General features: G+C 38.1%; 1 non-coding gene across 1 annotated transcript; it reads left to right on the top strand.

The window, feature by feature from the left end:
- The first annotated feature begins 3100 nt into the window (after window positions 1–3100).
- On the top strand, window positions 3101–3205 carry LOC113860406. Its single transcript, XR_003503858.1, has one exon. It is a non-coding gene; the product is annotated as a small nucleolar RNA R71 (small nucleolar RNA).
- Window positions 3206–6226: the final 3021 nt, after the last annotated feature.

The following is a 6226-nucleotide window of genomic DNA, read 5'->3' as shown; positions in this document are numbered from 1 at the left end:
GGCCCAAAAAAGAACAAACCTCCCTCACGCATGAGGGGTAAGGAAGTTGTGAAATAACATCCAATTTTGCAGGATCAACCTCAATTCCTTTTTCAGAGATTATGTATCCTAGAACTACACCCTGCTCTACTATGAAATGGCATTTCTCAAAGTTAAGTACAAGGTTAGTTTCAATACACCTCTTCAAGACTTTTTCTAAATTGACTAAACATGCATGAAAGGATGTGCCATAAAATGTGAAATCATTCATGAAGACCTCTATGCAATGCTCCACTAAATCAGAAAAAATACTCAACATGCATATTTGGAATGTGCCAGGAGCATTACATAGGCCAAAAGGCATTCTTTGATAAGCGAAGGTGCCAAAGGGACATGTAAATGTGGTTTTCTCTTGGTCTTGAGGGGCAATACATATTTGGAAATAACCAGAGTAGCCATCTAGAAAGCAATAGTGGGACTTACCTACCAATCTTTCAAGCATTTGATCAATGAAGGGTAGTGGAAAGTGGTCCTTCCTTGTTGCCTGGTTCAGCCGCCTGTAGTCTATGCAGACTCTCCAGCTGTTCTGGACTCTGGTAGGTATCATTTCATTCTTCTCATTCCTGACCACTGTAAGTCCAGATTTCTTTGGGACCACTTGCACAGGGCTAACCCAGGTGCTATCAGAGATTGGGTATATGATCCCGGCTTGAAGCAACTTGGTGACCTTCTTCTTCACCACATCTAGGATGATGGGATTCACCCTCCTTTGAGGTTGGCTCACCGGTTTAGCATCCTCTTCCAACAAAATTCTATGCATGCACATGGAGGGGCTAATTCCTGGTATATCAGCAAGTGTCCACCCAATGGCTTTTTTGTGCTTTTTGATCACTTCTAGCAACTTCTCCTCTTGATCACTATCAAGCTTGGTGGAGATGATAACTGAGAGCTTTTCATTTGATTCCAAATAGACATATTTCAAATGCTCCGGTAGAGGCTTTAACTCCAATGTGGGAGGTTGCTCTATAGAGGGAAGTGATTTAGGATTTTCATTTGACAAAATTTCTGCAACATTCAAATCAAAGGGGTTAGATTCAACTGTATTTGCTAAATCCAATACTTCACATTCCACCCTTATGGAATTATCAACTTCATCAACACTAAAACTTTCAGAACTTTCATTCAAATAATCAGAATTTTCAGCACAAGTATCACACAAAAAATTTTCATATGATTCACAAACAAAAGCATCTACACAATGGGAAAAATTAAGAAAAGAGTTTCTCAAAATTTTGGTCCAACTCTCATCCACTAATGCATCAAATACATCAATATGGAAGACAGAATGTTCTTCAATCGGATGTTTCATGGCATCCAATATGTTGAAGCGCACAATGTTATCCCTACCATGGTGAGTGAACTGGCATGTACATCAATCTTCATTCTTGCAGTCTTCAAGAACGGTCTTCCCAAAATGATCAGTGCAGAATTTTTGAGTGACTCTTCTTCTTGCATGTCGAGGATGTAGAAGTCAGCTGGGAATATGAGGTCATTTACCTTCACTAACACATCTTCAACAAGTCCGGCTGGATGTGTTGTGCTTCTATTGGCCAACTGAATTACTACACCTGTGGGCTGCAAGGGACCAAGAGATAGAGAAGAAAAAATAGACAATGGCATAACATTAATGGATGCTCCTAGATCTAACATTGCATTGTCTATCCTATTATTACCAATGATGCATGGAATAGTAAATGTTCCTGGGTCTTTACACTTCTCAGGCATTGTGGTTCTTTGTTTCTCAAAAAGTGTAGAAACATTCCTACCCATGTTGACTCTCTCATTACCCTTTAGCCGCCTTCTATGAGTGCACAAGTCCTTAAGGAATTTGGCGTACTTTGGGATTTGCTTGATAGCATCTAACAAGGGGATATTGACTTCAACTTTTCTGAAAGTATCCAGAATTTCTTTATCAACCTCTTCTTGCTTCTTGCTGGGCTGAACCATTCTTTGAGGGAAGGGAATAGGAATGGACCTCTCCTCTTTGTCTACCACTTTTGGTTGACATGGTGTGGGCATAGGTGCAGGCTGCTCTTGACTCTTAATCTCTCCTCCTTCACCTTCTGCAGCTAAAGTGCGACTAGGATCCTTCTTCTTAGGCATTTCTGGCTCTTGCATCACCTTACCAGATCTCAAGGTAATGGCACTCACATTCTTTGGGTTTGTTACAGTTTGTGTAGGGAGATTGCCTGAACCTTGAGATTGAAGTTGATTTAGGGATGAAGCAAGTTGACCCATTTGATTCTCCAAGGTCTTGATACTTGCTTGAGTCTGTTGTTGGAAGGCCTAACTCTGTTGCTGGAAATTGAGATTACTCATGGTGAGTTGCTTCACAAGGTCTTCCAAAGATGACTCACTTCTTTGAGGTGCAGGAGCTAGTGAAGGGGATGTTTGATGGTGTTGTTGAGATGAAGATGATGGATGGTGATGTTGTTGGGCTAAATATGGCTTGCTTTGTCCAGCTTGATGCGGTTGGAAATGGTTGTTGGATGGTTGGCTAGAGCCTTAATGCTGTGCATTTCCTCCCCACCTTAAGTTAGGATGGTTCCTCCAACCGGGATTATATCTATTGGAAGATAAATCCCAGCTTTGTTGTTGCTGCGGCTATTGAAAAGGGAATTTATTAGCATAAATATTAGCAGCATAAGCTTGAGGATTACCTTCCGAAGATTCAGTTTCTTGCAATGTGGGGCAACTATCAGTGAAGTGATCCGTAGATGAACAAATCCCACAAAGCATTGCTGGAATGGATGGAGGTGGAGGTGTATATGCAGCATAATTCTTTTGGATGGATGCCAACTGTTTCACCATAGAAGCCAACTCATCTAGCTTATGCTCCAGCTTGTGTGAGTCTGAAGTTTGAATTTCATTGACACTCTTGGACATGAGAGAATTTTGCCTTGTAGCAAACTATTGAGAGTTAGCTGCCATATTTTCAATGAGGTTTCTAGCGGCAGCGGGAGTCTTGTCAACTAGGGCTCCCCCACTAGCTGCGTCGATCATGCTCCTATCCATTGGGTGTAAGCCCTCATAGAAGTATTGGATTAGGAGCTGGTCACTTATTTGATGATGGGGGCAGCTAGCACAAAGTCTCTTGAAACGCTCCCAATATTCATATAAACTTTCCCTTTCCAGCTTCCTAATACCACATATTTCCTTTCTTATTGAGGCAGCTCTTGAGGCAGGGAAATTTTTTTCCAGGAACAATCTCTTGAGGGTGTCCCAACTTGTAATAGAGCCAGGTGGAAGATAATACAACCAGTCTTTAGCCAAATCCATAAGAAAGAATGGAAATGCTTTCAATTTGACATGCTCCTCCGGAACACCTTGAGGTCTCATGTTGGAACATACAATGTGAAACTCCTTCAAGTGTTTGTGAGGGTCTTCACCTGCAAAACCATGAAATTTAGGTAGAACGTGAATTAATCCAGTTTTCAAAACCAAAGGGGCGTCCACATCTGAATATTGGATGCACAATGTTTGGTATGTGACATCCGGTGCAGCTAGCTCCTTAAGAGTCCTTTCATCACCTGCCATTGCTCCAAAACTAGAGTCAAGTGAAAATGGAGAAGAGTAAACAGAATTTGGTGTCACAGATTGCAAAGATGCAATAGGTGATGATGATGATTCAGAGTGTTCAGAGTGATCCCTATGTGTCCTAATGTTCCTATAAAAAGTCCTATCAATCTCCTGGTCTAATGGATACAAATCTCCAGGGTTTGATCGGGTCATACACTAGATATCAACTAACTAAATTGAAAGCAAATTGAGTAAATGAAATAACAAGAGCAGTTTAAAATCTCTCTGCAGAATTATGCAGCAAAAGTGCAGAAAAATAGAGAAATATGCATCAAAATGAGTGTAGAAAATTGAAAGTGAGTGATTGAAAAATTTCAGCACTTGAATGAAGGAAATGATGTAGAAAGTCTTGCAACAATAATGCAGAAACAGATCACAAAATTTGTATGACTTTCAATACAACACAAAAACTCAAAATGAAACAAACACACTAACATGCAAGACACAAAAACAGAGTACCAAGCATGTTCAACATAAGTTCAGCACCAAAAACTCCCCGGCAACGGCGCCAATTTGATGAAACGAATTTAGCTACTCGTCATGCAAAAGATTGTCGTTAATCCTCATCAAATATGCAAAGAAATAAATGCAGTACTAGGGTGTTGTCCTAGGTCGTCTCCAAGGAATTTTTGGTTGGGAACATACATCGAACAAGTGTGAACATATATTTTAAAGCAAGTAAATTGGGGGGAGGTTTGTCAATTTTCAGATTTTAATCAAGAGCAAAGTGTAAACTAGTGAAATTCAATCAATTAAAATGAGTAATTCCGTAGTCAATCAATGAGTTCCATCATTATTCTTTCAAATGATTCAATAATCCCCTTTCCTTCCCTTGAATTAAGTTAATCTAACAAGCAAAAATTAACTTTAACATCCCAATTAAAATTAAGCATCTTAATGGGCTCCAATCTCTATCCCTAAGATTAAGCAACCTCAAAGATTAATCAAAATTAAGAAATTTTGAATTAGAATTTCGTTGGGTAATTTAGGGTTCATTAAGCAATGTTCCCTTCATGCAAATTCCATTTCATTCAAAGATTGGGGTCAATAAATTCAAGGAAAGAAAGATTTGTATTGCAATTAATCCCAAGAATTCAAGATTCATGTGCATTGATTAGGAATTACAAGGAAGTTTAGCCCTCCATGTGGACGGGCTTCACAAATGAAAGAAAGAAATGCAAGAACATAAGTAACATTAGTGTAAATTCAACCAAAATCAAAAGGGAAATTGGAAATTAAAACCTATAGAGGACCCTTGGCTGTCACCCAAGACTCCAATGTTCTGGAAAAATGTCTTAATTTGGCAAAGGAAAATTTTGTAAAGTGTAAAAATCCCGTACCCTAATTCCTAAATTCTATTTATAGTGGATGACATGTCAGCAAAGTGTCCACTTTTGCCTTTGAAAGTGTCCACTTTGGGCCTTGAAAGTGTCCACGCGCAATTCTCGTAAATCTGTCAATTCTCGAGAGTTGCCACTATTGGTCTTGAAAGTGGGAACTTTGGATGCGCGTAGCCACTTTGAAAGGCAATAGTGGCCACGCGCATCATGCTTCAAAATTGGCGTCCTTGGAGCTTCTGGAGTTGCCACTTTTGGGCTTGAAAGTGGCTACTTTGGAATCTTTAATGCCCAGACTTGTTATAGTTGCCACTTTTGCTCCTAAAAGTGGCTACTTTGGGGGCAACTTTCATCCAAGGACCAAGATTTCTCAAAATTAACTTGGGGACTCTGCAAAATTATCAAGATAATTAAAATTGCAATCTATATCTATGTAATTAAATGCAAATTAACCAAAAATTAATAAACCTATGATATTTACTCAAAATGTGATTTCTATATTATTTGCACTATCTAAGTCCATTTTTTCTATTAAGGAGCACCAAAAAGCCAAGTAAAAATATAATAAAAAGTGAATTCATCAGAATCCTCTCGCTGCAGTGAGAACAACCTAATATTACGCCCTGCACTTAGGCACTTAGCCCATTTCAGCCCTATCCAGTCATGCATACACACATCCATATACTTAATACACATAAACATCATCATCAAGTAAATCAACACACGTATATATATGCATTTAGATTTATATAAATAATAATAATTAATATTACAAAATACGTGGCGTTACACTCTTAATTAACCCAATTTTAGGCGGGCTTCCATATTTTGCTCAGGCCTAGTTCCTAGCATTGAAGCTTCATTAAAGTTCTATTGTTAGCATCCAAGTTCTCAACCTCTGTCTTAGGTACATCTCTCTTCCTTTCACCATTTAAAATTTTATATGCAAATGTTATTGCTTCGTTGCATTCATAAATATGATAAAACCTTTTCATAAATGAACACTCTTTCTAAATCATTTCTTAAGAGGTAAAGAAAACAATAAATATGAAAACTATATTTGAATTTTTTTTACTTTGCAATCTAATAGATAGGAAAGAGAAAACTAAACGTGCATTTCCTAATTTTGCTGATATAAAACCATAAGATTTTATTGAAACATGTTAATCAAGGAAAAAAGAGAAATAAAAATAATGCATTTAAAGTAAGATTTATCTTATTTTATAAAATTGTGTCACTATCAGTCCTTTAAGTTCAGTTTAAATATTTAA

Source organism: Abrus precatorius, unplaced genomic scaffold (genome assembly GCF_003935025.1).
Source record: "Abrus precatorius isolate BTA unplaced genomic scaffold, Abrus_2018 Scaffold2, whole genome shotgun sequence".
Classification (NCBI taxonomy): domain Eukaryota; kingdom Viridiplantae; phylum Streptophyta; class Magnoliopsida; order Fabales; family Fabaceae; genus Abrus; species Abrus precatorius.
Note: the sequence above shows the minus strand (reverse complement) of the source record. Positions and strands in the feature narration are given on the sequence as shown.